This window comes from Copadichromis virginalis, linkage group LG23, assembly GCF_057382275.1.
Source record: "Copadichromis virginalis isolate Kocher_CV1m ecotype Utaka linkage group LG23, C_Virginalis_male_GT1.1, whole genome shotgun sequence".
Classification (NCBI taxonomy): Eukaryota; Metazoa; Chordata; class Actinopteri; order Cichliformes; family Cichlidae; genus Copadichromis; species Copadichromis virginalis.
In genome coordinates this window covers 18225529-18236764 of record NC_140639.1, presented here as the reverse complement: position 1 = coordinate 18236764, position 11236 = coordinate 18225529, and the positions used below count along the sequence as shown (strand labels likewise).

The window sequence follows — 11236 nt, the reverse complement described above, 5'->3', positions numbered from 1 at the left end:
TTCTCACTACTTTTGAGAGAATGGCTCAAGTTTGCCGTTGGCCGAGAGAAGAATGGGCTGTTCGACTCGTACCTCTGCTCACTGGAAAAGCACGTAGTGCATATGGACATTGCTGATTCAGAAGTCTATGATAAAGTAAAAGATGCCATTCTTGCTAAATACGAAATAACTGCTGACACATACAGAAGAAGGTTTCGAGCCCTGGATATGCACCCAGGTGAAACTCCAAGAGAACTTTATGTGCGATTAAAAGGTATGTTTTACAAATGGGCGAAACCTGAAAACTCTACAGTGAAAGACATTTCTGAACTGATGATCTTGGAGCAGTTTCTGAGGATGGTCCACCCAGATCTGGAGGTGTGGATCAGGGAACGTGCCCCCAAATCTGCAGAGGAGGCTTCACAGCTAGCGGAAATCTTCATCTCTGCCAGAACAGGAACGAGAGGAACCACCTTTGGCCGGGACAGCTTCATGACTGGACAAAGTAAGTCTGATGGGGGTATAAGGAGTGGTGGTATAGGCCAGAGTAGAAGTTATCCTGGAAGCAGACATTTTGTTTCTGGTAAAAGTAACAACACTAAAAAGTCACATTCAGGTTCAAAATCAGATGTTAGATGTTATCACTGAAGGAAACTGTTTCCAGGGCCTACTCCGTGGATCGGCTTCCTCCGAGGCGTGGACGTCTATCAGCAGAGAATGTACCTTCACCTATCAGCAGAGAATGTCCCTTAGTCTGTAACACAGTCAAATATATTCTCAAGTAATATTCAAGCATGCCATTCAGCGTGTTAGTACGAGCAGCTCGGGAGCAGCTTGGGAGAACAAGAAAACAGAGACTGCTTTAGATTGTCTTCCCAAAGTGACTCAACTTTATTCACAAGTACAACAGTTTATATAGAGGGTAAAATTCATGAGACAGCAGATTTATCAGTTTAAACCAGTACAGACCAAGATAAGGGAGCGTCTTCCTGCCCTTGGGTGAAGAAGCATCCTTTGTGTAGTTTATTAGTTCAGCTACAATTGTGATTATCTCAGCGACATATTTTCAAGGCACAAAACGAAGAGTTCTTACATTAGTGAAATCTGAAACAAACCATTTGGCCTTCAACAGGCGTCTAAAAGATTAAGAAACTAATGTAGCTGAGGGAGTGATCTCTGTGGTATTTCAACCTTGTACCAGCCTGTGATTCTCACACATCAATTCTTGGGTCAAAGAGAAAAATAACTAAAACAAAGGGGCCTTATTGAATGACAGAGTTTTCCTGCATAATGTCACTATAAAACAATATCCAGTAAATGCTCCCATGGTACTAAAATACCTAACAGTTCCACTCTTTTTTATTATTATTTTTAAAAAAAAATAATAACTCAAATAGAAAGGAAAAATCACAAATGTAATAACATAATATAAAAAGCAAATCATAAAATGTAATAGTTCACAACCTAATGTTCAATATACACATCAGGAACATCATTGGTAACATCTGGCACATCCTCAGGATCAATTTGTGCTAATTGCAAATACATTGAAGTAGCTGTACTAGTAGCTATACGGGTTATCATTGAGCGTACACAGGGTATCACACAACAGGCAATAATCATCAAAAACAAAATAATACATGCTACAACTGTTACAAAGGCTACAATGAGTTCCTTCCATTTTCCAAACGTGTCCTGCATCCACTTGTCTAGCCACTGACCGTGACCTGTATTGGCTCTTAGTTCTATCTGCAATGCTTCAAGTTTATTCATAGCTTGTGTAAATGAACCGTTAGGGGCGGTATTATTGGGAATAAAAGTACAACAAACATCTTCAAACATAGCACAAACACCTCCTTTCTCAGCTAACAGCATATCTAAGGCCATTCTATTTTGCATGGTCATTAAGGAGGCAGCAGACATCTGTTCTCCTAGGGCTTTAAGGGCCGTATTGGTCAGATTGGTAAGTCTTTGCTGATTGTAATAAACATAATTGATCCAGCCTACATTTTTGTTTACCTGTATCCACGGTAGTATTGAGACAAACCCTGCTGATATTTCTCCTTGTGCCTTTAATTCATTTGGTATCCCGCGTGGAACTCCTATAGCATCTATGTAAACGTTATGTGAATAAGCGGAGCGTTCCGTCCGTCTGCTGGATACAGGCAGATCCGAGGTTTGTTGTATCAGTAGTTCTTGAGCTAAAGTTACTAGACCGCAGGTACCGGTCCAATTAACAGGTAAGGCTAATCTAAGAGTATTATTGCACATCCAGTAAGCATGTGGGATTGGTCTGGTCAGGCGCGAAGCTGTAAAGCCTTTTAATATGCCTCCCCAGTACGAGTCGTTTAGTGTGTTGGGCGAATGCAGGATTGAGTTATCTGAATGCGTACTTATATATGCATATATATAAGAAAACATATGTTTATATTGTGTCCTGTCAACACTCGCTGCTAGCCATGTTTCGTTACAGCGTGCTCCTGGAGTGTCAGAAAAGAACGTATAGTTTTGTGTCATAATTTATGTTTTCAAGTTTTGGTCGGTGTATGCATGTCATCAAGATATTTGGGTGATGGCGCACCTGTGTTGGGGGCGAAAGAGGTTCAGTGCGGTCTTCGGGGCGCTTCATTTGGTTGCAGGGGTGGGTAGAATCATTAATCATGCTAACATCCTTACTAGAGACTTGTCCTGTGTATATGAATAAACAATCTAAAGGACTTAGTTCTACTCGCACCGCTTCAATCAGGGTTACTGTTAAGGGCCCCTTTTTATCATTTTTGAATAGCATCTTTGTTAAGGGAAAACCTGAAATTGGATATCCCACTATGACCTGTTCTGGATTACCCTTTGAACAGACATAACAGTTACTGTTTCCTAAGTCACGAGCGGCTATTCTGGCATTGTCATACCAGGCGTTAGTTCCTGTTCTAGGGGGTGCATAAGATGGTTTATTAGTGGTGTCTGTGTTGCTTTCTACTGATTTTAGAGAACGTGACGAGTGTACTAGGTGGGTGTCTTGCCAAGTGGAGCATGAGGTATTGTCAGCAAAATGTGGCTTGCAGAAATGTGAACAGGGTTGCACTTTACAATACGAAATAGTAAATAAAAATCCTAAGATTAATGCAGTAGATATGATTAATAACCTAAATATATAAAAAAGACAGTTCTTTAGTCGTCTCCTGGCCTGGTCCCAGGTTCGAGAGACACCGTATAAGCGTCGTGTGATGACAATGGGCATTTCATTTTCTCCATTATCAGGATGAAACGAATCTCTTTATCAGGTTAGACATTGTGTGGTACTCTAGGCTTTCTGTTCCTGCTGGATGTTCGAGTACCTTGTTGTTGTTCAGGCGGGGGATCAAAGGGCTTTCTGAGTCTTGGCTCTTTCAGGCGTTGTGTGTTAATCAGTGATTGTGTGTGTGTGTAGGTGGATTGGATCCGGGCGCTGGCTCGCCGGAGACGTCATCTACTTGATCCGACGCCTTAGGTGGTTTGGTGGGGCTGGTCTTAACCCTGCTGGCATGAATCCACTGAGGTTGTCCGTCTGTTAGGATGCTGGTTCTCGTCACTGCAAGTACAGTCTGGGGGCTGGAACACGCGGCCTCCCCGAGTGCCCTTGGTTTTAGCAACTTTACCAATACCGCATCTCCTGGTTTCCACGGATGGGTTGGATCTATGGAAGGGAGAGGCTGAGAGAGACAAACTTTCTGATAGTTATTATTCAGTGTTTCTACCAGGTTATGAACATAGTCAGACAATGCAGTGTCTATGTCCCCTTCCAATAGCGGTGCCCCTCTGGAGGCTGACCATGGTGTTGGAAACGGTCTTCCCATGATTATTTCAAATGGAGATAATTTGGTTGCTGCGGATGGAGTCATTCTAATCTCGCAGAGGATTTGAGGAAGTAGTTTGATCCAGGTCATTCCTGTTTCTATCATTGCTTTAGTCAGGCGATTTTTTTTTTTTTTTTTTTTTTTTTTTTTTTTTTTTTTTTTTTTTTTTTTTATGGTCCTATTCATTCTTTCTACAACTCCTGAACTCTGAGGATGGTATGGCACATGATATTTCCAGTCTATTGCTAGAGTTTTAGCACACTTTTGAATTACTTCTGATGTGAATGAAGGTCCTCTATCACTGTTAATTTGGTGAGGTATCCCGAATCTGGGTATTATTTCATTGCACAACTTTTGACAGACTACTTCTGCAGTTTCTTTTGATGTTGGGTAAGCTTCTACCCATTTACTAAATTGGTCCACTATTACCAGTAAGTACTTGATGCTTCCTTGTGCTGGCATGTGTGTAAAATCAATTTGTAATGTATGAAATGGGAAATCTGGTTGTGGTAAATGCTGATGTTTTGCTTTTGGTTTTCCTACATTAGTTCGTGCACATGTTAGACAGGTTGCTAATATGCGTTTTACTGCGTGTGATGTTTTCTCGATTACAAATCTTGATTTTATTGCTCCTATTACCCCTCTTTGTCCGACATGACTCACACCGTGAAAATGGCAGACAAGGATTGGCAGTAGTGAAGATGGGAGGGCAATCAAACCCTCAAGGTTTTTGTATAAGCCGTCTCTGTTATCTAAGGTACAATCATTACTTTCCCAGTAAGTGTAATCTAAGGCAGAGGCTTGCTCTTGTATGAATTTTAGGTCAACATTTGTTTCTAAATAGTCTGGGAGCGTGACAAGTGGCAGCTGTAAAGGCAAAGATAATACTTCCCTTCTGGGTGGTTGCTGTGAGGCAGCAGCTGCTTTCGCGGTTACGTCTGCAAGAGCATTTCCCACTGCTTCGTCTGTGTCAGCCGTGCTGTGCCCCTTCGTTTTAACAACTGCAATTGCCGATGGCAGCTGTATAGCCTGCAAAAGTCTTTGAACAAGGTCAGAATTAGCGATCGATTTTCCATCAGCAGATCTAAATCCTCTTTGTCTCCACAATGTGCCAAAGTCATGCACCACACCGAATGCATAACGGCTATCAGTGTAAATTGTTACCCGCTTATCCACATGTAACTCACAGGCGCGTATTAAAGCCATGAGCTCTGCTTTTTGTGCTGAGTGAAATGGTAATGAGTGAGCCTCTAGTATGATGTCAGGCAATGTCACCACCGAATAGCCACAAAGAAATAAGTTGTCATTTGGTTTTGAACAGGACCCGTCCACATAAACAATGACTGAGTCTGGGATTGGTGTCTGCTCTAAGTCTGGGCGTGGTGCTGTGGATTCCTGTATACGTGTCATACAATCATGATTGTCAGGGTCGTCTGAACCATCCTGTCGGTCAGAGGAACACAGCATACGAATGAGTAAGTGTGCTGGCGAATTGGGTGTGCTGCTTGCTTTTATAGTGAGATTTGCTGTTGAAGTCAGTGTAGCTTCATAACCTGAGCGACGTTGTGCGGTCATGTGTTGTGTAGTTATGTTTGCTAGAATGGTCGTGACCTGGTGATTGGTGTGTAGAATAGTGTCATGTGAGAGTGTGAGCTTCTCGCAGTCCCTTATCATGATAGAGCAAGCTGCTACTGCTCTCAGGCAGGCCGGCATCCCCTGAACTACTGCTGGCAGCACCTTTGAGTAGAAGGCTACTGGACGGTAGCCACAGCCATGCTCTTGGGCCAATACACCTGCACAGGTTGTGCCGTTCTCTGTGACGTACAGGTGGAACGGTAAGTGGTAGTCAGGCAGACCCAAACAAGGGGCGGAGGTCAGCGCTCCCTGTAATGCATTGAAAGAGGCAGTCATTTCTGTGGACCACAGTATTCGAGGAGGCTTGTCTTTTTTGCAGCATTCACGCAGAATGTGGTCATGAAAAGAACAGTCTGGTATCCACTGTCTGCAATAGTTCACCATGCCTAGGAAAGACAGCATTTCCTTCTGTGTAGTGGGCTTAGGGACAGAGGTCACAGCTTTGACCCTGTCTGCAGTCATGGAACGTTTTCCGTGAGACAGTGTAAATCCCAAATATTGAACAGAAGTCTGACAGTACTGCATTTTCTTTGCTGATGCTTTGTGGCCAGTCTGTTGGAGGTGCTGGAGTAGCATGTGTGTGGCAGTTTGACATAGTTTTTCACTTTCAGCACAGAGGAGGAGATCATCTACATACTGGATCAGAGTACAGCCTTCTGGAGGAGTGAAGCCGTCCAGGGTAGCACGTACCACCATTGAGAAAGCCGCAGGGCTGTCTACCATGCCTTGGGGTAAGCGAGTCCATGTGTACTGCTTATCTCTATGTGTAAAAGCAAATATCGGCTGTGTGTCCTCATGCACAGGTACTGAGAAAAAGGCGGAGCACAAATCCACCACAGTAAAATGTGTAGCTGTTGCTGGAATACCTGTCAGTATGCTGGGAACATCTGGGACAAGAGGAGGTAGAGGCATAATGACTGCATTAATTTGCCTTAAGTCTTGTGTGAAACGCCATACGCCAGGTTTGTTAGGCTTTGGCACAGGATTGACAGGAGTGTTATATGGAGATACTGTGGGCTTTATTACTCCAACTGTCAATAAATCTCCTATGATGATGTCTAAGGCTGCGGCTTTTTCAGCGGAAATGGGATATTGCTTGACATATACCGGCTTGTTGTTTTTCAGCTGAGCATGATAAGGTGTACAGTCAATAAATCCTACATCATTCTCACCTCTTGACCATAATGTCATGTTTTGATATTCAGCTGGCAATGTGACAGCAGAGATAGTACAGTGTATGGGGTAGGTTAGATCTATGTGTCGACATGGTGCAGTAATGTCATAGCCTATGTCTGAGTTATGTGACAAAACCACTGTTCGGCCTTCTCTGGTGTGTGCAGTTATCATGTTGTTGAACAGTGTGAGAGAAACAAATATGTGGCTTCCAGGCATGGGGCTACCTGGTAACGGTGTTTGCACATGTTTTTGACACAGAGTGTGACGTGGGATACCAGTCAGATGGATATTGAGTTCATTCTCTGCTGAGGCGTCCAGCTGACACAGAGGCTGTTCCTTCTCCATGGTGTCGGTGCATAGGGCAGAGAAAACATAGCTGTTATCAGTATCTGCAAACATTTCACCCTTTGTGTTAAATGAAATACACAAGTTCATTTTTGCCATTAAATCTCTGCCTAATAGATTCACAGGCGAGTTTGGAATAATTATGAATGGATGATATGTAATTTCATCTGGTTTTGGGCCCCAGCGTGTTTTTAGAGAATGAGTTTTGGGGCATTGCACTAGAGTTCCGTTTATTCCCATGGTGTTGATGCACACAGAGGAAACAGGCCCACTATAGAATTTTCCAGACAGTGAACTTTTAGTGGCTCCACTGTCAACTAAAAAGGAATAAGTCTTTTCACCTATCTCTATATCTAACATGGGCAAGCTTTCTGTGTTACGGGACAATTGCAAATGCAGCATCGTGTGTAGTGCTTCACACTGTCCCTCATCTTCACCTGGGCCTCCCTATTGTCGGTCCAGTCTTTCGTTATCATATGGGTGGGGATTAAAATGTGGATTATAAGGTTGCTGCCTAAGTGCAAAGGGGCCATTATTTTGATGTGATTCCTGTCTGCGTTGCCAGTTACCTTGTCTGTAAGAGCTCTGCTGACGCCTAGTGGCAGGAGCTGGTCCTGTGTTTTGTGGTTGAGACCTATGTGCTGCTGATTTGCATTCCCTCCTCCAGTGTCCTATTTTTCCACAATAAAAACATACGTCTCCACTCCTATCTTTCCTTCTGAAATCTCCCTGCTGCGCTTGTTGAGGGGACAGGGCCCCTGCATACATCATTTTTTCACTTTCCTCTGAGCCTTCAACATCAAAGTTCAACAACATCTTAACAGTTTTAGCCTTCGTGCTGTTGGGGAAAAGATCTGCACCAGCTTTTGTTTTGACAAGTGTGATAAAGTTCTTTATTTTCATGTCATAGAGATTATCAGTGGCAGTCAGCTTCAATAGTTGTGAACATTCTGGATGAATATTGTTTAAGAATGTTGTTATGAAAATCTGATCATTTCCTCCTTCAGGCATGCATGCCTCATTAGTCCAGCAGTGTGTGAAACGTTTCATAAACACTAGAATGGATTCATCTGGCTTTTGCTTACACATGGTTACTGCATTTAAATCAATTTTATCTCTAGACATTGTGAGCAGAAATTTCTTTAGATTTTGAAAAAAGGCTGTGATTTTGTCATCATTTATCCACAAAAACGAGGTGGTGTTGGCTGCTTGGTCATTTTTAGGGTCTAGTTCCTCTACTTCTTCAATAAGCTGAGATTCAGTCACACCTGGGATTCGTTGACATAATATATATCTATAGTCAGGCCCACCCAAGTGGTGGTATCTGGTACTTCTCTGTAATGCAGAAACAAAGGCTGTAGGATTTTGTAGAGGATCGGGAAGTTCTTTAATGGTTGCTGCTAACTCTGAAATTTTAGGGGGTTGAATGCAACACATGTCCCCTATTATCATGAACGGGAGGGAGGTGCTGACGTCATTAAATTGTGATCCCTGCTTTTCTTTATAACGGGTGTTTTTGTGGGGGCCCTCTTGAGTTTTTTCCTCTTTTTTCTGCTTTAAGTAGTTCCTTATTAAATTTCTGGTGTTAGTTATTGCTTTTGGCACAGTCAAACCATTCGCTACTCTAGTGTGGCGCTGAACATGATTATCTATGACGGAAACGGCTTGCTGCAGTTCAGCTTCCGTACATTCAGTTAAAGGATCTTTCATGATTTCCTCACACTCTGTCATTAACTGTTTTGTTTGCTTTTTATGTTCCTGTAACTCTCTTTCTCGTTCAGTGTATTCTCGTTCCTGTCTTTGATCTAGGTTAAACCAGTCATCTTCTGATTTAGGTGTCATTTCAGTGCCTTCCTCACTCCTTTGGGATTCTGCTGTTATATCAGGATATACGCGCTGATGACGTGCAGCCGCCGCAGCAGCTATTAATTCTGTTTTTTCATCATAAGGCGGCGGAGCCGTAGGTTGAACGGATGGGCATATAAGGCTAGTTTTTTCTGCAGTGGATTTACTAGAGCCTACACTGACTTGATTTAAAGCATTTACGTCTGGCTGGGGTCCTTTTTTCCATAGTGGTAGCATGCGATTGGTCACATCACGACATTCTATCATATATTTTTTACAGGACTTTTTAATCAGCCTACTTTCCTTATCACAAATAGTATTTAACATTTCTACTGACCTGTTTTCTGGCGATAATCGTTCGGTATAGGGCTCCGGAAATACATTAGGATGCATTAAAGTTATAGTTCTTAAGTTCGAGACGAAATCAGTCACGTAAGCACTTCTGCATGTTCTGGATACGTAATCATGGAAGTCTTCATTGATTCGCGAGCGTGGGTTAAACGTAACCGGAAGTGGGAGTCGTACTGAGCCGCTATTTGTGATTTTATATTTTATTTTTTTCGGTTTTACAGTTAATTTTGATTTTTTATCGGACCCGTCTAAGGTCTTTGAATTATTCTGACCCATGGTCAGTGATTTCCAGAGGGGTTTAGACGCTTTGAAGGATTTAAGTTAGTTTTTATTTTTGCTGTGGCACACCTGAGGTTACTTGATTTTTTTGCTAGCAATTTTATCTTTTTAGTGAGCAACTTCTCACTTTTTAACGAGCAACTTCTCGTTTTATGACCCCAGGCAACTTCCTGTGTCCTTTCTGCTGGTGAGCAACTTCTTAGTTTATGACAGCAGGCAACTTCCTGTGTCCTTTCTGCTTTTATTTACAAAACAACAGGCAACTTCCTGTGTTTCTATGTGGGCCACTAAAGAAGGCTCCTCAGTGTATCCCACTTGTTACTATGTGGGCCACTGAAGAAGGCCTCGTCAGCGTATCCCGTTTCTATGTGGATCACTGAGAAAGGCATAACACAGTCTTATAAAATAAAAGACGAGTGCCTACCTTCGTCAGGATCCCACTTCTGACACCAAAATTGAAGGAAACTGTTTCCAGGGCCTACTCCGTGGATCGGCTTCCTCCGAGGCGTGGACGTCTATCAGCAGAGAATGTACCTTCACCTATCAGCAGAGAATGTCCCTTAGTCTGTAACACAGTCAAATATATTCTCAAGTAATATTCAAGCATGCCATTCAGCGTGTTAGTACGAGCAGCTCGGGAGCAGCTTGGGAGAACAAGAAAACAGACTGCTTTAGATTGTCTTCCCAAAGTGACTCAACTTTATTCACAAGTACAACAGTTTATATAGAGGGTAAAATTCATGAGACAGCAGATTTATCAGTTTAAACCAGTACAGACCAAGATAAGGGAGCGTCTTCCTGCCCTTGGGTGAAGAAGCATCCTTTGTGTAGTTTATTAGTTCAGCTACAATTGTGATTATCTCAGCGACATATTTTCAAGGCACAAAACGAAGAGTTCTTACATTAGTGAAATCTGAAACAAACCATTTGGCCTTCAACAGGCGTCTAAAAGATTAAGAAACTAATGTAGCTGAGGGAGTGATCTCTGTGGTATTTCAACCTTGTACCAGCCTGTGATTCTCACACATCAATTCTTGGGTCAAAGAGAAAAATAACTAAAACAAAGGGGCCTTATTGAATGACAGAGTTTTCCTGCATAATGTCACTATAAAACAATATCCAGTAAATGCTCCCATGGTACTAAAATACCTAACAATCACTGTAACCAGATAGGCCACACTCAGTATACCTGCCCAGCAACAACACAAAGTAGGCCATCCCTTTTGTGCTCAGCCCCCCAGACCCACATTGCCAGGTCCTGATCATGAAGCAGTAAGAACAACACCTGTACTTGTTAATGGTCAGCGTGAAGAAGCACTCTTAGATACAGGGAGCTTTCAGTCAGTGGTTTTGGCTAGTTTAGTACCAAGAGAGCTATGGAGTGACACAAGGACTAAAATAAGCTGTGTACATGGTGATGAGAAGGATTATCCCATGGCTGAGGTGTATTTGACTGTAGGTGGCCAGACATTTCTCCTGCCAGTGGCTTTAGCACCCAGACTACCATATGCAGTGATATTGGGCTTAGATATACCTACACTGCTAGATTTGGTGTCTAATGAAGTTCTGGGACATTTGCATACAGTTCATGTAAATCAAGACCACAACGTACAGAAGCAAGACATTATTCTGCAGGCACAGCCAGAAAGTGCAATCCCCAGTTTGATCACCACAAGAGCTCAGAGTGCAAATGACCCATTAAAAGAGCTACCTTTCTATGATGAAGAATTAGAAGTAAGCCCAGCAAAACCAGCTAAATCTCGAGCGCAAAGACGAAGAGAAAAATTTAGGGG

At 42.6% G+C, this 11236-nt stretch overlaps 1 long non-coding RNA gene across 1 annotated transcript; it reads right to left on the bottom strand.

The window, feature by feature from the left end:
* Positions 1-2375: 2375 nt before the first annotated feature.
* Positions 2376-10597, bottom strand: LOC146680586 (uncharacterized). Its single transcript, XR_014917807.1, has 2 exons — positions 9151-10597; positions 2376-3668 (listed from the first exon to the last, which is right to left on the bottom strand). It is a non-coding gene; the product is annotated as an uncharacterized LOC146680586 (long non-coding RNA).
* Between the last annotated feature and the right edge of the window lie 639 nt (positions 10598-11236).